The sequence below is a fragment of the Myotis nattereri genome (assembly GCF_964212035.1).
Source record: "Myotis nattereri genome assembly, chromosome: 14".
NCBI lineage: Eukaryota > Metazoa > Chordata > Mammalia > Chiroptera > Vespertilionidae > Myotis > Myotis nattereri.
In genome coordinates, this window is record NC_138089.1 from 44,674,701 (window position 1) to 44,696,373 (window position 21,673).

The 21,673-nt window shown below is 43.0% G+C and overlaps 1 protein-coding gene across 5 annotated transcripts in view; it reads left to right on the forward strand.

Moving 5' to 3' along the window:
* The window catches only part of RARB (retinoic acid receptor beta), a 638,244-nt gene that overhangs the window by 488,015 nt on the left and 128,556 nt on the right, over positions 1–21,673 (forward strand). The window lies entirely within an intron of this gene.

Here is a 21,673-nt window from a genome sequence, read left to right on the forward strand (position 1 = left end):
GAGGGGAATTTAACTTTGCTGTTCTTTGGATTAGCTACGGGTTGTGTATACCCCCCCCCCACCTTTCCCCCATGTGTTTCAACAGTCCAAAGTAATTAAAATATGACATCTTCCTTGCAAGGAACTTAGCCTGATTAAGATGGCTTGCGGCTCCTGAAGTTCATAAACCACCAGTTAAAGCTGCAGCCCCCAATGTTTTCCTTGCGAAGGAAAAGCAATATTTCTTAGCATTGACCCTGCTGCCACCTTTCCGAGTCACTTTGTTGCTCTAAGAAGTTGCTGTTTTGCTAGAAAACTACTGGCAATGAACACCCCTTGGGCTGAGCCATCCATTATTTTCCATATCTTGCAATTCCGTCAGGAACCTGGACATCGGTTCTAGGGAAGGAAATATAAGCGAGGTAGCCCAGCTTAAAAAAAAGAAAATATTGACTATTTGGTTATCTGATGCTGACACCGTGCCGAGGCACGCATCTGGTCAACAGTAGCCTGGCTGCTGGCTTGAGAAATGACCAGACGTCCCAGAAAATCCCACCTTCGGTGGCTGTAGTGGGAGCCTGCAGGATGCATCTTCGCCCTGACAGTGATTTAGATAAATGGCTGCGCTATCTATCAAAATGTTTTTCGTACTTTATTTGACAATTCATTGGAGCATTAGCCTGAAAATGACATTTTAAATCTTTGTTTTCAAAGAGGTCAAAGTGTAACTGGGAGAAATTGCGTTTTCCTAATAGCATGGTGGCTTATCTCAAGAGAGGAGAAAAAGGAGAGGGGACAGTGACAAGATTTAAATTGCCCTCTCTGAAACTTTTCTTAAGGAGAAAGGCTTGCTTCTTGGGCCAGGAAATCAACAGGTTTGGAGCTGAAAAATCAATAACCATTTGATGCCAACAGTCTGGCTGTCTGACTGAATATTTCGGAGAGCCTTAACCAGGGCAAAAACAATATCATTTTCAGAAAGCAACTTCATCTTCAGCTGCTCCCCAAATGCCTGTTCTTTCCTGCTTCCCAGTTTCTTTCCAGAGAAGGCAGAGGAACTTAGCGTTACAAAGTAATTCTCCAAGCCTCTCGCAGATCTTTTAGATCTGTCCTCCCAGCAATTAAAACAGGGTGGACAATCTCACTTGGGGTCTCAGGGATCTGGGGGGGGGGGGGCGTCTTTCAAACTTCTTGCAGGAGAAAGTTCTAATGAAACATTTTTTTAAGAAGGAAGGAAAAATGCCGAAGACCCTGGCATAAAGCTATTAGACCTAATAGAGCTTTTACAAGCAGACATTCTCCCTTTTGTAATTAACCCTCCAAACATGCCCATTAAGTTGTAGGAGTAGGGGGAAAAGCTTTGTTTGTTCTTGAACAAGTTAAACAAGGGATTTTTCTTATCTAGGAAGAGGAGTGGTAAATGTGTCATTCGCCTAGGGCCAGTCGATAAGCAAGAAGTGTTGATAACAGCAAAGTTCAGCTAATCAAAGAAACTTGCATTAGGAAAAGTAAATAAAGGCATTTGACAAAGGGATTTCAGAAATTCCAGTGTCTTATTTTTGTAAGCAGGGCAATTAGAGCATACTGTGGTCAATTTCACAAGGGTTTGAATCCCACACCCTAACTTTAGGTTAAATGAATAAAATGTAAATTCTGCTTATGCCCCATTCAAAGCTGCTTTCTCCCCCATAAACCTCTTTCAGACTGGTCAGTGTAGGTGTTCAAGTGATTCAGTTTTTAAGCATAAATAAAATTCATAACAAATGTCTGCCAGGGGTGTATGGTTCAGAGGGGCATAACTGGCTAGCTAGGGCTTTTGAAATAAAAGCATATTAGGGCTACGTTTGCATAAGTAACACATAAAAGCCGCAACCTTTTCCATTTTACTTAATGACTGTTTTGACGAGAAGCAGATCTGTTTGTGCTCTTAAGGCAGAGGAAACAGTGGGCAAGATGGGAAAAAAAAAATAGTACTAAATTCCAACCAAAACTCTGTTTTGAGATCCTACTGATTTTTTAATGGTGTGTGTGTGTGTGTGTGTGTTGTGTGTAGTGCTTAGAGTAAAACCTTTGAATACAAAACACACCGGAAGCTTTTCTTGAAAAGTGTTAGAATATTATTTTCCTTTTCTTAATTTTTAATTTTCAAGACAGAAAAATGATATGCCAACCAGCTGCTGTTGGAGTCGGGCCTATAAATTGCTGGTTATAAAAATGCGAAGTCAGGATTAGTGGGCTACTAAGGGAATGTGGTATAAATAATACGATTTAAGACTGCCCCTGGAAGGTATGGAATCTCTGAAGTTTCTGTTCAGATGCCTCTTGGATTATCTTGGGTTTTAGGCTGCTCCAGATGTTTTCAGCATTAATTGCTCAGTGGGCATAGGATAAATCCTAATATTTGTGGTCTAAATATAGTTGCTTTCAGTGAAATGAGTGTGACAATTTCTTGGCCCCTTTCCCTGTCTTTTCCCTACTCAACACATCAAAAGAAAAATGGGGGGAAAAATTCTTTTTGAAATAGTCTTTTGCCCATTAATGAGAAGGAATAATCTGTGGTGGTTGTTTTTTAAAAAACAGCTGTGGTTATGTGTGATTAAGGAACGAAAAAAGTCCCCTTCTCAGCGACCTGGGACCTGAATTTTAAGTATTAAACAGTATCTAAATCCTCTCCTACTGAGATATAAATTGGGGTCAAAGTGGCAAAATCAAAGATACCCTCTGAAAGAGAGACTAAATAAAGACTGACAGCCACCGTATGAACTGATTGGGGTTTTGAATAAATATTTCGGTGAAAAGGCTCAATTGTTTTTCTAAAGTAGGACATAATTTTCTGCTTCTCAGCCAGATGACGGTGGTAACTAATACCACCAGAAGGAAGAGAAGAAAAGGGATTTTTGCTTTAAACCTTAGAGGGTGCAGGACAGGGTCGGCTGAAAACAAGTGGCAGATTCACAGACTTTTCTTCCCTGGAAGAAAGAAAGAAATTTACTAAAATAAGTGTTGTCCGTATCCAGATACCTTGGTGCTTTGGATAGGGAGCTATTGATGGGCAACTTAGGAGAAAAAGGGCGTGAGTTTAAATTTCATCACCAGAAAAGCGTAGATTCCAAAAGTAAGACAAAACAGTAGGAGCGGTAGGCATCTGTCTGCTTCAGCTTCGCCTATGGAACTGATTTAGAAGCTCTAGTTAGCATTTGATTTTCCAGCCCAAATGCAGAGCCTTTGCATTGGAATAGGCCTCTTTTTTTTTTTTTTCCTTAGTAGATAAATGATCAGAATGGCAATTTCTGATAGGTTAGCTGACCTGAATCAGAAGTTTTCTTCTCATTTCTGAAAGCCTGGCTTCGTCCATAGATAACCAGTCACTGTTGTCATGAACTTTTCTTTACAGCATAAAAGTAAAAGAAAGTTCTGGATATCAGATGTTTATAATTTACTTTCAACATGGTAAGCCCCTGAGTTGGCTGAAAAGAAAACATTACCGTTTTTCTCCTTTATATATTCCACAAGCATCAATAAAGGATTTCAGAAGGGAAATATATGGTAAAGATGATAAATTCTGCCCTCAAGGAATTTATCATCTTTAAAAGCAAAAACATTTTTTAAACGCTTGAAATTTTTACTTGGAAAGTAACTCTCTGGGAGGCAGATGGAGATATAAAGCCAAGATGCAAAATAGAAAACTTTTTTCAAGTCGCACAGGACTTATTAAAAACAATACGTGCAGTGTTCATTTTAGAACCTCTTATAAAGAATCTTCTATAGAGTTTGAGTTACATGTAACTGCCAATAAATTTATCCTTAAATGACATTTTTATACTTTAAATGTTCTAATATAAATTCAGTTAACTATCAATTAAATAGGCCATTTAGGAAATGGGAGTTTTGATGAAGGTTAATCCGAAAAAATCTTGGCTAAAAACCTTTCCAAGAGATATTAATGTGGAATCTTGCCTTTCAAATTACAGGGCAGTTATGGCAATCATATATCTCTGATTCTCTAGAATAATCCACCTTCAAATATACGGCCACAATTCCCACATTAATCATTGAAATACGCCAGTTATTTCGATATTGGGACATTTCCTAGGCTGCCCCTTGAACCCAGGGGTGGCACAGAAAGTCTTTGTTTGGATTCTATGGTTAATGTAACCAGAGTGTTCACAGCTTATTTTTCCATTATTACTGAGGATCTCCTCGTGCTTCTGGGTCATTCTTGGGAACGTGAATTCCTTTTGTGGCAATTCCTTTTGTGTGAATAGAAGACATCCCTTGCAAAATGCATTTAAGTATTGTGATCGTGGTTCTGACTCCAGCACGTGCGTGTGTGTGTGTGTGTGTGTGTGTGTGTGTGTGTAGTCAGGGAGGGGGTAGAATTATTAAATTGCATTACTATGAAAGAATCTGTATCAGTTCTTCTCCAGCTTCGTCTTAAAAAGTTGGAATTGGGGGTGATGGAGAGAGGAGCACAGAGTTAGCTCGGGTTTCAGATTTATCAGTAGTCTGTCTGTAAGTGTCTTGGCCCAAGTACCTCTTGTTAAATAGGAGATGAGATAACCTGCCCCGTCTGTAAGGTCTAATAACACAACCTCATCAGTCAATATGCTGCCCTGAATTCTCCTCTTCCTAACCAGCTTCCTTACTTCATCATCAAGAAGCATGATTCCTGTCCCATCCCATCCCCCTAAATCCTTTCAAATGAATTTTTTTTTTTAACTTGGAAAAGCTCTCTGTACCTAGGAAGCAGTAGAGGGTGAGTCTGCAGTTATTATGTTATTTATCCTGAGCTTTCAGAGCTTCTTGGATGGGAATTCAAACAGGCAGTGGAACTGCTGACTTGATTTTTCTCTGGCCTTGCAGGGTGGGGAGCTGAGAGGGGGCCATTCAGTAAGATAAGACCCGTGGTCCCCAGCATGATAAGGCGAGGATAACAGGAACTGACGTCAGGGATGCGACTGAGCCTGGCCAAGCATTTCCTCTGGTCAGGGCATGGGGGTCCCAGAGGCCTCCAGGCCTCCTGCAGTGGCTCATGAGTGAACCAGCTCTGATGGGGAGAAGAAAGCTCATTTTAACAGGGGTGATCGTGGGTGACATGGTACCTCATTTCCAAAAGGAGATTGCTGCAAACAGAACAAAGAAGAACTTGGGGGGGGGGGGGAGACAGGAGTGATTTTAATTCAAACAGATTTAAGATTATAATGGCAGTTGTCATATCATAGGTATTTGCTTGCTGGCTGTCAACAGTTCCCCTCTGGTGCCTGGTGACACAGTCTATCCAGCAGTCACCAAATATTATCCCCCATGAATCCTGCCAAGCCTCCCTACAGAGCAGAATGGGAGGGAACTCACATTGTCAGGGAGTTAATCCCTGGGACTTCTATTTACTTTTCTAAGTACCAGGTCCCCACCCCCATCCGCATCATATGACAGCATTGTTCAAGCCAGTGCACTAGCCACCAGCCCAGAAACCACGGAGCAGATTCCCCTCCCCTCTTTCCCTCTTCCTTTTCTCTCAAACTCGGATTTTTTTTCTTTTCTTTTTTTACTTTTGCAAGTATATCCCATTGGAGGTTTAGAAAAGAAATTCAAAATGTTAAGCGTCCTATTATTTTTTTCAAGTTCATAGGTTCTCCTCAGTTGACCCCTTTCTTAAAAGATTGCCCTTTTTTTTAGCTTTAGTATTGAGTAGTAGTTAGTCTCATAATTTGACTCAGATTTAGTGAAATGTTTGTTGTTGCTTGTTGTTGTTTTTATCAATTACTTACTGAACATTTTACCAAGTCAGAAACAAACAAACACATAGCTGAATTCAAAATACTGTGAAAGGTAAGAAGAGTGCATCAATTAACTGGGAAGAGATAGTGATCACATTTATTATAGTTTTTCCCTAATTTGCAGAGCAAATGAAGACCGCATAGAATAAATCCCTCTTCTCACAAATATTGCAGCTTTCAGGGCTACAGTACCTTTGTCTGGTCATCAAAGTCCATAATTATAAAAAAGGCTGATGATCTGAAGGTCATTTCGGCTTCAAAAGATTTTTTAGGGTCTGGTCTATTGGAAAGCTTGGGGGTATAATTAACTAAAATGGAAATGGAGGCAAGCGAAATTTAGTTCCTGATGTTTTAATTTAACTCAGTACTGCCGTGTGTTATTGAAGAGAATTCTTAAAGGCAAACATAATTATTTCATTATGGGCCTCAGAATGCTTTCATTGGCTTTAATGACAAGAAACTGAATAAAAAGGCATACATTTTAATTAGTCCTCCTTATATTTACATCAGATAAATAACAAATAATTGATGAAAAACAAGTCTTTGGAATGGATGGTTTCACATAGTGCGCTGGTTACAGTTTAATGATGAAACATTTCTCTGTTGCTTTGCATTTTAATTATGCAGACATTACAGTGGTGGGGCTGAGGGGCTAAAATACCGTTGTTGCCATTTTATTACCAAAAAAAAAAATAAAAATCACCATGAATGCCTATGAATTGGAAGCTGAGAAAGGAAGCTAGAACCGCGTCTCAGAGGAAGTAAATTGCCAGTCCCATTAATTTCACTACATTTGTTCGCACTGATTTTGATCACTTTTATCTTTCACGCTTCATCTTTTAGGATGAAGACCATCAAGGGTTTCTTTCACATGCATTTTTATGGCCGCATCTCCTCCAAAGTACCTTTCTTTCTCTCTTGCTGTTCTTGCTGGAGACTTGCCTGAAAGTACTTTGCCAAATGCGTCCTGGAAATGCAGAGAGCCCTTCTCCAAGCACAGGCTCGCTTTCCCTTTGATTTCATATGAAAACCCATTTCCCATGATTCATCCCTTTTGGTGTATAGAACACTAATTGTTATTATTGATTTTAAATTCCGTGACCATTACACGTAACCCAGATGACTGGCAGATAAAGGGTAATAATCCATGGAGTTCTGGAACACTTTCATGTTTGTGTGGAGTACTTTATGTGATCAATATTAACTGCCCCATTGAAACTAACTGCTGTATCAAATAACAGTCAATCAAATGAATGTGCTTGGAGATTATTTATTGAGAGCTTTAATTGTTCACTGGGGCCCTGCTTATCAGAGGAAACAATAGGAAGTCAGGATAGGAAGACCAGCTTTGGCTCGACCGAGGAAGTTGGAAGATGCTGATGAAAAGGCATCTCTCTGTTCATTGGGCTAGAGTTTCCAGGAACCCATTGGGCTTCCAGTGGACAGAAGTTGCAGATACCCTTCCAGAGGCTACCCTGTCACCTGTCTACCGAGAGCTCTCTAGAGAAGGGCCAATGATTCTCTTGCCCTGGGAAAAGTTGTCACTCTCTGGGAGTTTTACTGTTTCTCCCCTGCATTCCCACTCACATACATCACAGCCGCCCCCCTTCCCTCCGCATCTCTCCACCTGTAGCCCCCTCACTGCCTGATGGTCTGAGATCATGGAAATACCCCGACTCGACACAGGATCGAGGTCTGCAGCTATGAAATGGGGATAATAATGTCTACCTTGCAGGATTTGTGGAAAGATTAGAGAGCATGTAAATGAGGCTTCCATGCTTGTCCTGAAAACACACGTATGGACGTCACTGAGCAGACCTTCTGCTCTGATCCCATGACACCTGTGGCTTATGTGCCTTGGTGAATAGGGAACAGTCTTCTTTGTAGTTGGTATCCCTTTTCCTCAGTGAAATGGTGCCTCTCTCTGTGGCTCATAAACTAGGCGACAGTCCTTCCCGTTTGTCACAGTTTGGATAGCACTGTGGTCCTGATTCAGTGCTAAGCCCCCAGATTTAGTACAAATAGATTGACTTTTACAAGTGAGCGTTGTCACCTTCAAAGTTGTCACAATACACATCGCCCAAGGATGCTGTCAGGGGCGCAGTACGTTTTTATTACTCACTGATGGATTAGATCTCGCAGCGTTCCATTCAACAAAGGGCTCTTGGGTGCCTGCCATGCTCCAGGCTCCCTGGTATGTTCTGTGGGGGCCGCCAGGATGAATCTGACGCTGTCACTGCTCTCTCTGGACTCACAATGGATGGGACACACTTGGGCACGCAAGTCCCTGTAATGCAGTCAGCCCCCTTCTGACACAAACCCTGGAATCTCCTCGGAACTTTGGACCTGAGTTTCATTCTGATAAAAATTAAAAACCACTGAGAGCCACAGCTGGTGCATAAGGTGAGAGATCAAGTGGGTGACACATTTTTGTCACAAGGAGCAGGCGTGGCATTTTCCTGTGTGTAGGCCTCCCAGATAATTTCTAAATGTAGTTCACAGAGCAGAGTTTTAAATGTATTCTGAGCAGTAGAGTAAGTGCATACCTTGCAAACGTGCTTCTTGGAGGCTCTCCCATAAATGATTGTGGAGTGTTTGTTAAGTAATGTTCTTGTGGGGTTGGATCTGATTAGATTAGGTGTTTAAAAAAAATCACCTATATCTCTATGATTGTTTTGTGGCATTTTGCTGAGTAACACACTTCCCCAAAGCTTAGCAGCCTAACACTTTATTGTCTCATGATTCTGTGGATGGACTGGGCTCAGCTGGGCAGATCTTCTGTTCCACGTGATGTCAGCTGAGGCTGCATCATCCAGGGCTAACCTGGGTGGGATGTCCCAGAAGGCTGCTCCCAGTTGTTGGTAGACAGCTCCGCTGGGGCTGTGCAGTAGCTGCCCAGGCCTTGCTTCTCTCCGCATGGCACCCACATTCTGAGAGGGAGCATTCCCAGAGGGAGGAGGCAGAAGCTCCCAGTCCTCTGAAAAGCTGGATCCAGAGCATGGAGTCCCTTTCACCATATTCTGTTGCTAAGCAGCCACAGGGCCGGGCCAGATTCAACAATGAGTCTACCTCTCAATGGGGGAGGGAGGAAGAATGTGCTGCCATCTTTAGTCCATAATAACCATCATTGCATCGATGCCCCATAACAAAGAAATTACTATCTTCTGACAGTAGAGACTAAATTGAAGGACTTTTGTGGGATTTGTGTTAGCTTGGGTTTTTGGTGTGGTGTTTTTTGGTTTTTTTCTTGGGGGGGGGGGCGGTCTGGTTAAATATTTAACAACATTCTACTCTAGTGATTATACATTTGTATATATATTGTTATCAGTTAATCTTCACAAACCATCCTGTGAGGAAAGGATGATTATCCTCATTTTACAAAAGAGGAAGCTGAGGCTCAGAGAAGGTGAGTGATGTGACGTCGCACAGTCGTGGAGCTGGGTTAAGTCCCAGGAAGGTACCTCCACCCTCCACGTGCAATGATTCACCCAGGGGTCATCAGCTTCCGCTGTTTGCCTCTGTCATCTGCCAGCTGAGTAAGACTCCCTGAAACAATTTTTATGCCCTAGTAATACCAGGAAAGGACCATGGAATGTTTTGGTTTGGGAGCAATGCAGAAAAGAGAGAAAATGATGGGGATGGAGTGTGTGGGGTGTGTGTGTGTGTGTGTTGCTTTGTTTTATTGGTTGGGTTCCCTTACTAACCCTGGGAAGTCTTTGAGTTGAGATCGTGTGTCCTTTACTTCTGCTTTTCCCAGGCTAGGAGAGTACTTGCACCTACCTGGTCAGTACTCCGTTAACGATGGCTTAGTCATGGACATGTTCGAACAAACCACTACTTACTATGCTAGATATCAGCACCGTCCAATCGAACTTTCTACAGTGGTGGAAATGATCTATGATTCTGCGTTGTCCAATATGGTAGTTGCCACCTGTGGTGACTGAGCACTTGAAACGCGGCTAATATATCTGAGGAACTAAATCTTTCATTTTATTTAATTTTAATTTTCTTAGCTTTCAGTAGCCACATGTGGCTAGTGGCTACTGCATGGAACAATGCAGTTCCATATACGCCAGCTATTAATATTTTTTAAATATTTGTTCACTCTCTTTACTTGCCTCTTTCTTTAGCCTTTCTTCTCCTTCCCTCTTGCTGTTGGGAAGCTCTAATGATCTCTTTATGTAGCTGGCAAATAGACTGTAGGAGAATGTAAACAGAAAGCTGCGGGGTGGTGATTTCAGTCATTGTTTAACTTGCTTTCCTTCTGGGTGGAACTGTTTTTCCTGGGGCCTGGCAAATACTTAGCACTTCTTTTGCTAACACTTATTTTGCGGAGCTAAACCAGGATTTCCACAGAATCCCTGTGGGCTGGACTTAATTATATTCTTTGTAGCAATCGTACCAAGGTGGCATACGAATTTCTAGTCCTGTGTTTGGTTTTCAAATCGACAGAGTATCTTCCAACATTTTTCAGCCACTTTCAACAACAGTCATGAAGGCGGGCAAAACAAGCCATGCTCTATGGATGCCTCCCTGTGTGTTCTAGGAAGTCCCATGCTCTGTCTCCCACAAGTGCCTTCTCCTGCTAATACGTACGTGCTTTGCTTTGTAACCCAGTGCCTGGCACATAATAGGTGTTCAAGAAAGATGCGGAGAGTAATCCAGTGACAACAAACTTGAAATTCAGAACATCACAAGTGGTGTCTGCTTTTATTTTTTTGTGTGTTTTGGGATTACTCGAAATACCTGAAGGAAACTTTGGGGGGCTGTCAAAATTTGGGAGGTTCGAGTGGGCTGTTATGGCAAGCCCTTGTAAATGAACTAGCTGGAAAACAGTCCTGAAAATAGAAGAATGGGGTCTTTCCCTGAGCTTCTGGCACTTACTTTGATGGCCTAGGAATAGATTGTCTAATGGTAGGTCCCATTAACCGAGACATGGCTGCTCCTCCTCCCCACCCCACCTCTTTTTTCTCCCCACCCCTAGAAATGGTGTGAAGAAAGTAAATAGAAATAGGACCAAATCAAGAGGAACTTTTAAATATATTTGATTTTTTCACTGATTTTCAGAGAGAGAGGAGGAGAGAATAACATCCATTGGAGAGCGAGCATTGATTGGCTGCCTTCTGCATGCCCCCTGCTGGGGATGGAGCCTGTAACCTGGGGATGGAGCCTGTAACCTGGGCCTGGGCCCTGACGGGGAATCTAACCAACAACCCTTCCATGCACAGGATGATGCCCAACCAACTAAGCCACACAGGCCAGGGCAAAAGGAACTTTATTTTGTGTTTTCCCCCTAGATGGTTGCAAATTGTGCTAGATCTTTTTCATGAAATCATCACCATCATCATCGTAACTAATATAAAATGCATATTATCTGCCAAGTGCGCAAAATGGCTTATGTCATCTAAACCTCACAGCAGCCTGAGAGGAAGTGCTGTTCTTTCTCCACTTGATGGAGGAGAGTTCCCAGGCACAGAGGCGTTCAGGTACCCTTCTGAGAAGGAAAAAGTGAGTGGGAAGTTCCCCACCCAGCTTTGCATAGTGTGGGTTTCCTTCCCTCGGCCAATGATGCAAAGTCCACTCCTATTTTCTTTGTTGGGGGGAAGTGGGGGGGTGAGGAAGGCTGGAAGTCTCAGAACCCACAGAATAATAAAAGGGTTTCCAAGTGAAAGCTGGAAACAACACATTTTTTTTAACAAAATGGGCAGTTACTCTAATTGCTTTGCCCCTACTGTTCAATCCCTTTTTATGTCCTGATTCATTAAATTATGTGCACACACAGGCTTATTATTTACAGATGTATGCACTTTTAACTGGCTCATATGAAACAGATGTTTCACGAAAGGTAACAGAGAGCAAGTGATCTAAACCCTTCTTCGTGGGTATCAAGTGAGTATTATGGCTCATTACCTGCAGGTCTTTTGCTATTATTTTGAATGGCAATGTCCAGTGTGTGTGTGTGTGTGGGGGGGGGGGGGGCTGATTCAATCTGTCCCGTGGAGGAGCAAATAAAAACAACCACCCCATAAGGAGACAGCTGCATCTCAAAATAAAAGAGTGTGTGTGCGGGTGATGGGCAGGTGGTGCTCACATGTGGGCGCAGGTGGCTATGAATGCGTTTTCTAAGCAATTTGAGAAAAAGAGACGTTGGATTACAGTTGATATTTTAATTTTTTAAGAGCCTTATTCCATGATATCTTAATCATTACAGTCTTTGAATTCATAACCAAGCAATGATACTTTTTTAAAAAATACAGAATATCTTAATTTTTAATTTTAGATGGAGTTATTCCATTGCTCTTGTAACTGGCAGGAATGCATGTCAAGTGTGGACAGTGCCTGTGGTGCCGAATTACCATCTCTTAGACTCTGGAAGAGTTGAGGTGGGCCATGGCCACGGGTTCTTCATGGCCCCACAATAAATAATCTTCAATTAACTGTAGAATTAACTTCAGTTATCTATTGCGACACAGCAGCCCAGCCCAGTACGTAGTGGCTTAAAACTTTCAAGGTTCTGTCTCACTTGGGGTCTTTGAAATGGCTGCAGTGAGCTGGTGCTGGGGGGGGGGGTGGGCTCATCTGAGAGCTTGACTAAGCTGGTTGTTCAGCATGGCTCCTCCATTCACATGTGTAGTTCCTCAACTGAGGTCGATGGCACAGCTGGAGGCTGCCTGAGCAGCTCTGTCTCCATACGGCCTCCTCTGGTGATGTGGGCTTCCTTACAGCATGGTGGTCCCAGGGCTCTTTACATGGCTTCCCCCAGAATAAGCATTGCAAAGAATCCTGGATGGAAGCTGCAAGGCTCCTCGTGATCTGCCTCATGTGTAACACGTCATTAACCTCGCCACATTCTATTGATCAAAAGGAAATCACAGTAGCAGCTCAGATTCAAAGGTAAATGGTGTGGATCCCTAGAAGTGTGGTTCATTGAGCAGGCCGTCTTCAGAGACCAGCTACCGTGCTAATAACACACTCAGAACAAGGTAGCATGGCCTAATAAACATACACATGACCAATTCAGATTGCCAACTGGGTGGCATATGTCAATACTTCTTCAGAATATTGGGGAGCAATAATAATCAGCCCTCGAAGTCATGGTGAGATTTATTGTTTATGAATTCTCCAGGTTGAGTTCTCTAACCGAACAACAACAGAGATTGGAGCAAAAAGATGGCTGAAATAGTGTCATTTTGCGCATTGAAAGCTGGAAACTATTACAGCTGAAATATAGAATGGGATGTGAAATATTAAGTGGCATATCAGGTTTATTGCATGTATGACCATGAGAGCGCATTTTATTTTGTCTTATGGAGCTCTAAAAAATCCATGTAATGGATTAAAGGTATTAAACCCCCCATATTCTGCCTGGCTCTAGGCCAGGGAACAAGGTGTGATAAATAATCTCAACGGACAGAATATGTAGGGAGGAATTTTAAAATGAACTTGTGATAGACATATTGACCTCCCTAACTAATAAAAATGCATGCATGAGGTTAGTTCTGAAGGGAAGGTGCAGACCTTACACATTTATGGTGGACATAAATATTATGTACACTATAGCGTTAACATCCTTAAAATATTTCCCACATCTCTGACATATGGCTATCATACTCTGCCTTTACTCTGGAAGCAAAGAAAAGCATGGATTTTATAGTAACATGTGCAGTTACTATATGAAGAAATCGTTTTAATAGCTTAGCCCTGGCTGAGTAGCTCAGTTGGTTGGAGTGTCATCCAGATACCCTAAGGTTGCAGGTTCAATCCCCAATCAGGGTACAAAGAAGAATCTACCAATGAATGTATAAATGGGTGGAACAACAAATAAATGTTTCTCTTTCCTCTCTAAGTCAATAAATAAATAAACAAATCCTTTATCTTAAAGCAGGGGTCAGAAAACTGAGCCAAATCTAGCCTTGTGGCCTGTTTTTATACATTAAGTTTTATTCAAACATGCCACACTTGTTCATTTGCATCTTGTCTATAATCACTTTCCACTGTCAATGGAAGACCCGAGTGGTTGTGATGGAGACCAACTATATGGCTTACAAAGCCGAAAGTACTTCCTATCTGGCCTTTTACTGGAAAAGTTTGCCAACCTTGTCTTAAAACATTAAAAAATGAATAGGACAGCTGAGACTATAAATGAGTGCTTTGTTTCTTGTTCATAATAATCTTGTGTGTGGATTCAGGAAGCCATTTTTGGATCAAGCCATTTCCTAACAGTGTGACCTTGGCCAAGTCATTTACCTTCTCTAAGCTTCCATTTCCTCCTGCGATAATGGAGATTTAAAAACGGATCATGATGGCCCTTCACACCTTTATCTTGAGGGAGCAAGCAGGGTAATGTGAGTGAAAACACACCTCAGATCACCCACCACCACATAACATGCGCTGTTGGCAGATGCCACTGAATTGGCTGAAACTTTCATTAATCCTTTGATAGCTCATAGAAGGATTCCTACGCAGGTTTCATTCTTTTCACTCATTAATTTTTTTTCAGACCACATGTATTGTGCCCACGCTACGTCCCAAGCACTCTTTTAAGCACTGGGTGCTTAAAGGCGAGGCAGCTGAAGCCTCCGTGAGTGCAAGTAACATGACAGGTCATGGTAGCCTTGGGCACCCTTCAGGACCTCCTTCCAGGTTGGGGCCGATTTTACCATCTGGTATTTTTAGTTGTCCATTTGTGTGGGCCAAGAACAGTGTCTTCTAACTTCCCTCTAACCCAGCATGTAGCACAGTCTCTGGACCTGCCAGGTGCTCGATAAATATTTGTCAGCGGCTGGATATTGTCAGTTGGTAGTCACTGCCCAGTGCTGCCCAGCCTTCCATTCAGCCCATCCAAAGGTCTGCCACTTGGGGTTTACAGCAACTATGGAAGGCTCTCCAATGACAAATTTCTATGGTAAGGAGTTGTTTAAAGAAGCTGCTTCTGAGGCTTCTTGGCATGTGGGGTGGGGATGAACTAAGAAAAACAAGAGGAGGTGGTCGTTGTGATACTTTACATTAATGCCTGAGAGGCTGGGAAGGGATAGTTGAGAGAGAGTGTAATGAGGCAAGGATGACTCAACTTTCTTTATTCATAGTAACATGTACTAGTATAGGAGGGTCTACTATTTTGATAGGGAAATGGAAGGGAAGGTTAGGAAATCAAGATACGAGATTGATGGGTAGGAGATAGACAGGAAGGTGAGGATATTGAGATTCATCAACACAATAATGACCCTTGATACAGTAAAGATGATAACTGTCTAATACTGCTATATGACAGGCATGTGTCAAATGCTTTACAGCGCATTATGGTTTAATGCTTACAGTGATCTAAGGAGGGATATACTATCATTTTGTAGAAAGGGAAATTGAGGCTCAGAGAGGTTATGTAACTTGCCTAAAGTCACACAGCTAGTAAGTAGATGTGTTAAGATTGAACCCAGGCAGGCTGGCTCCAAAGTTCACACTTCCAACTACATGCCTCAATTTGCAGAAAGAAGGAAAGTTCCTTGAAGGAATGAATATCCCAAAAGACTTAAGCCTTGGCCTGCTATAGCTTGGAGATTAGTGAAAATTTCTTTGATATTTTCAAGTTTTCCTTAGCAATTCCTTTCATAAGAACTAAAAGTAAAGCACTTTGAAATTCTCACCTTCTCACATCAAGAAATGTTGAGAAACCACTGTTATGAAAGAAAAAAAAATCAATGTTATAGTGTTTCTCTAATTTGAACAATTCCATATAAAAACTTAAGAATCTTTAAAAATACCCCCAAATGTATACTTTTGAACCGATCTGTTCTGCTCAACTCTAGCACTAACAAAATCTTCATATTAGTCAACTGGAAGGTTTGGTGGGTATATTTATTTTCTATTTTTCTGCTGTAGTCACTCCTTCCACACACCCTGGACCTCAGGGAAGAGAGTAATTCAGCTCCTCATGGGGATTCCAAATCTGTAGGCAGCCACAATTCTCCATGCTGGTTTCATTTTCGTGCCAAATATGCTTAGGGACACGGGGGGAGAGGTTGGTCCAAGCCCCCAACCCCTAGCAGAGCCTGGAGCAGCCGGCAATACTGCTGACCACATTTGGCCTGACTTGCTGCCCCTCACAGTGTGTAGTCACACGCCCTTGGACCACTGCCAAAGGCCTTGGAACCTTGGTCTTAGCTGCTGCCATTCTGCCTGCTGGGGGTTGGTTTCTTAGCAGGGAAGATGTGTGTGTGGGAGAGAGAGAGAGAGAGAGAGAGAGAGAGAGAGAGAGAGAGAGACTTTTAATCCTTGTGTTGGCTTCTGGGGGACTTTCCTATTTTATTGCTCTGACTGGAAAGAAAATAAAAAGGCTTTATTTCTGTCCCCTTAGCTTCATTTTTAGTTTTCCATGTTAACGTTTGGTCTTTATCTTGGGTTAACTGTGTGTCTTTGTCTTAATCTGTATATTCTCAAATTTGCTGCCAGAAATTTTGCCAACCTCTTGCCAGAAAAGTTCTGTCCTATATAATAAAAGGCTAATATGCAAATAAACCCAACAGCCGAAAGACTGGTTGCTATGATGCACACTGATCACCAGGGGGCAGACATTCAACGCAGGAGCTGCCCCCTGGTGGTCAGTGCGCTCCCACAAGGGGAGCACTGCTCAGCCAGAAGCCAGGCTCATAGCTGGCAAGCAAAGCAGTGGTGGCCGGAGCCTCTCCTGCCTCCCTGACAGCGCTAAGGATGTCCAACTGACGAGGAGCGGGACTAAGCCGTCAGTCAGACATCCCCCGAGGGCTCCCGGACTGTGAGAGGGCACAAGCTGGGCTGAGGGACCCCCCCACCCCACCCCAGTGCACAATTTTCATGCACCGGGCCTCTAGTGTAGTCAAAAGAGAGAATGTTGTTGTCTTCTCCCAACACCTGGTCACACCCTTTGTCTTGAACCCAAGACCATTTGCCTTCAATTCTCTGCTCTGTTTGGCCTTCAGCAACTTACCTAACTGCCTTGTGTCTCCAGTTCTTCCTTGTAAAAAAGAACTACCAAGAGGAGCTATCCCATAGGATCATTATGAGGATCAAGTAATTAATACGTGTAAAATGCTCAGAGCAGAATGGTGGTGGTGGCTAGCCTATAGTGCATGCTCCAGAACTGTTAGTTATTAATACTCTAAGTTATTATTAGACTAGACTCCAAAGATATTTCTGTCATCTCCTAAGGTAATAATATTAGTCAGATTAGGATACCTGCCTTTCAAAGACTCTAATAATGAAGTGTTAGCTCTATTTTTATGTGGTTTTATAGTTTTGTAGTTTACAGAGTGTAAACCTTGCAGTGTGGTATGCAGACTTGTCATCTTTGCTTTTCAGATTAGGAAGCTGAGGCTCAGGTAGGAGAAGTGACTGCTTAGACTAGAGGACAGAGTTAGGAGCTGAGCATATGCATTCTGTCTTTGTTTTATCTTCACCCAAGGATATGTTCATTGATTTGAGAGAGAAGGGGGAGAAAAAGGGAGAGAGAAAGAGAGGGAGAAACATCAATGTGAGAGAAGCATCAATCAGTTGCCTCCCATATGCCCCAGACAAGGGATTGAACCCGCAACCTAGGTATGTGCCTTGACTGAGAATAGAACCTGAAAACCCTTGGTGCATGGGATGACCCTCCAACCAACTGAGTCAACTGGCCAGGGCTCTTCTGTGCAGTTTCCACTTCTCTGGTGCTCCAGGAAATTATTTTACTTGCTGTCCCACTCCTTTGCCTAAAGTCTCCCCACCAGAAGCATCCTTACCCTATATTAGGGCTTTTTAACCTCAGCACCATTTAAAATCTAGGCCTGATAATCCATTGTTGTTACTGTTGGGGATGGAGGGAGCTGTCCTGTGCCTTGTGGGATATCTAGTAACATCCCTGGCCTGTACCCACTAAAAGCCAGTGGGGGCCCCCAATTATGACACCCAAAATTGCCCCAGATACTGCATAATGTCTCTTGGGGGGGCAGAATCTGTGTTGGTTAAGAACGGCCACCCTAGCTCAGCTGGCTGGTGTGGGTCAGTGGTTGAGCATCAACCTGTGAACCAGGAGGTCACGGTTTGATTCCCAGTCAGGACATATGCCCGGGTTGGGGGCTCGATCCCCAGAGTGGGGTGGGCAGGAGGCAGCCGATCAATGATTCTTTCTCATCATTGATGTTTCTATCTCTCCCTCTTCCTTCCTCTCTGAAATCAATAAAAATACATTTAAAAAAAAAGGAGAAAAGAACAGCCACCATTGATTAAGGAAGTACAAGGGAAATGTGGGAGGTGGGGTTCCGGGCGCGGGGGGGTGGGGGTGGCGCGGGGGAAGTCAGGGTTGTCTATCACTTATTAAGCACTTACTGTGTGTGTGCTGGGCAAGTTGCAAATACTGCCTGCCTGTCACCAGCTCACCAACAGGATTTGTACGAGTGTCTGCATTTTCAGGAAGCAGACACTGGGGCTTCATGCACTCAGGACTCCCAATGGCGCTCAGAGATGTAAAGAAAAGTAACAGAGGAGGGATTCAAATTCAGTTCATCTGGCAGCAAAACCTGTGCCCTTCCCATCACTTCCCTACACACCATTTTCTGCAGGTTCATGGTGTTTTAGTTCTTTTTTGGAACCAAGAAAATCCACACAACAAGGATTAAATTGGTTTCAAAGTTATTTTGAGACCACTAATATGAGTGTACAACAGAAAAGATCCTTTGCAGCAAACATAACTGAGTGAGCTGAGCATTGTTTTGCTAAGGGGGGTTTGGCTAAATTCTGGTGTAATTTCACTTAAACTTTCTCAGACCGCAGAAGAGTGGCAAGGATTCCCATGTGACAAAGCATAATTTCGTTGTCCTCATCCTTAAGTATCCCAAAAAGCCTCTCCCCCATTGCTTTTCTGTGAGGCTGCCACCAACGTGGTTGAAATTTTTAAAAATGTATTTACAGTACAGAAGCCAAGAAATGTGTATCGGAGACCTTATACATTTTAATGGTCCCATTTTAATCTACTTTGGGCACAGGAAATTTGAACAGATAATAGAATGTCATTTATTAGTGCAATAATTGCTTTTTTAGAAATGATGGGAACCCTGATTAGAAGTGGAATATGGAGCTGAATCGTTTGGTGTTGAGATAAACTCTTCAGGGGGACCTTAATCCTGTGGTGCAATTAGCTTCATGCACACACGACCCCCGAGGCCCGTTCCGGCATTTGTTCAGTTAATACAGTTCCATTTCTGATGCCTCTCAGTTCAGATCATTATTAAGTACTTAGACGGGGCTGCCTGTTAAGTGATTTTAAGGGAGAATTTATTTGAATCCTGTCAAAGCTATCTTAGTATGCCCTAGAAAATAGTGATATAAAGCCTCGTATGTTAAAAACGTCACCCAAAACAACCTATGAGATAATTTTCGACTATATTCCTTGAAGCGAGAAAGAACATTATAAAAATGAAATGTAGGTGCTGAACGTGTCACGGTCCCTTATGAAAATATGACAGCACTTCCCACAGTAAAAGTCAGTCCCAGAAATAATTTCTGCTGCTGGCCGGGAGCCCAGGCAGGTGCAGCTACAGTACAGTGATTAGTGGATACTGAGCCTCCCTCTCTCTCTTTTAAAGGCCCAAACTATCTTGTTCAAAACAACAATGTCTGGGCTCAAACCAGTGTCTGGACCAGTGGTTCGCAACCTTCTGGCCCTTTAAATACAGTTCCTCATGTGGTGACCCAACCATAAAATTAATTTCATTGCTACTTCATAACTGTAATGTTGCTACTGTTATAAATTGCAATGTAAATATCTGATATGCAGGATGGTCTTAGGTGACCCCTGTGAAAGGGTCGTTCGACCGCCAAAGGGGTCTCGACCCACAGGTTGAGAACCGCTGGTCTGGACAATTTATAAGAAAGGGAGGGACGCAATTCTGCAGCTCTCAAATTTGGGTAACTAAGACCATACCCCTTGATCTTTCTAGCAGAGGAAATAAATGAGGGAGATGGAAAATAAGAAGTGAAAATGTGGGGCTTGGTGAACTAAGAGTTGTCTATAGGGAGCCATTGAAATCTCTTCTGTAAAGGCCGAGGGGGGTGCTATCTTTTTAAATTTCCTTATTCTAAGGGGCAGCGTTCCTGGTCCCTCCCCTCCCCGTGGTTTTGGGAGGAGTAAATGAGTGAAGGCCTATTAAGCACGGAGCACAGCCCCAGGCACACGGTAAGGGCTCAGTAAATAGTAGATCCTATTAGTTCAGGCTCTTCCGGTGCAACTTTGAACCCCCTGCCAACTCAGATCCACTGCCAAAATTCCGTGGGAGAGAACGAAGTCTTCTGGTTTCTGGTGAGCATAAACACACACCCAGCTTGAAGACCTTAATATATTAAGTACTTAACAAGGTGGGGCATTTCGTAAGGACCTGTGCAGAGGGAAGCGGACTGAGTTCCCATGCCAAATTGACTCAGCACAATGCTTGGGGAGGTGAGGACAGTCACAAGGCCTTTTCACAAGTCAGGGTGTCTCCAATGTTGCTTATGTTCCTAGGAATTAAGTGAGGATTTTCTTATGATGCCTATTGTGATTGACAGGCATTTCTGGGTGAAGCTAAGAACTTGATTTTGACCAATCGCCAGGTGATGGCATTGCCACGCCCCCCCCCCCCCGCCCCCGGACCATATTTTGCAAAAGAAGGCTTTTAAGGAGTCAAAACCAAAGTCTCCCCCAGCCCTACGTTTGGCCCCTGCCTGTGTCCCGCACCTGTTGCATGTGTGGTCAGAATAGCAGGGATTCTCATAGCCCAGCTCCAGCCCGCCACCAGGATCCCTGGTGACCCGGGCAAACACACACTCTTCAGGGTCATGGGCAGGTTACTGAGTCAGGGCTGCCAAAGCCCCACAATGATGTTTTCCTTCTCCCAACACCCCCTCCTTCCCTTGTCTGCCCCAACCCTGGACTAATCTTGGAGCTGCTTAATAATAACAAAGCCAGCAGCGGTGTGCGGCAAGACCATTGCAAAGCGGAGTTTTTCTTGTTTGGCAATTACCTAATTTCAGAATGCGATTCACAGATTTGCAAAACCCATGTGTGTGTGGAACCAAACCGCTTCCCCTGAAAGTTGATTAAAAGCAGACCCCCCTCACCAAGAGGCGACAGGAAAATTAAATGAGCGACAGTATATGGAGTTCTTTTGCCCCCACTCCAACATTTGGAGGCATGTAAATTGTATTTTAATACAACACACACACACACACACACACACACACACACACACACACACACACGCATGCGCACACAGGAGAATCTGGTTCTAATTACTTGTACTTTAGTTGAACTTTAGCGTTTCCTTTGACTTTCTCCCTAATGTATGTGAGCTGTGGGCCTTGCGATCCTGCAGTGAATCCACAGAAAAAGAGGGGAAAATATCCAGACCAGCTCTCTTTGGTGCCAACAAAAATGAAGCCCAACTGAATGTTTTGACCAAATGCAACACTTTGCTATTCTCTCTTAATTAGCTGAAATGACTCCCTCCCATAGGTCTGGAGCTCTGGGCTCAAATTCCCTGGGGGTCTTGCAGGAAATGCCTTTTGCTTTACAACTCTTTTTTTCTTTTAAGGCTCAGCTGCCCAGAGAGTGCATTAAAATACTGTCTTAATCATGGAAGGTTCTAGCAAAAAGGCAGTGTTTTCATAAGGCAAGAAGCCTGCCTCTAATCAGGCCCAACGTTAAATCCTGAAATCTGTCAACGTGGGTTAGCCAGCAGTAAATTAGTTCTCACAAAGGAAAAAAAAAAATTGTATACTGAGCTCTCTCTTAAAAATGGTATCTGCTACTTAATCTAACCTTTAGAAAAAATGCCAAGCATGTTAGGAATTGTGAAGGGAGCTATTGTTGGGGACTTTCTGTGTGTTTAAATGTCACTCAGGTGTGTTGTAACAACAAGGACATTTAGACTGTT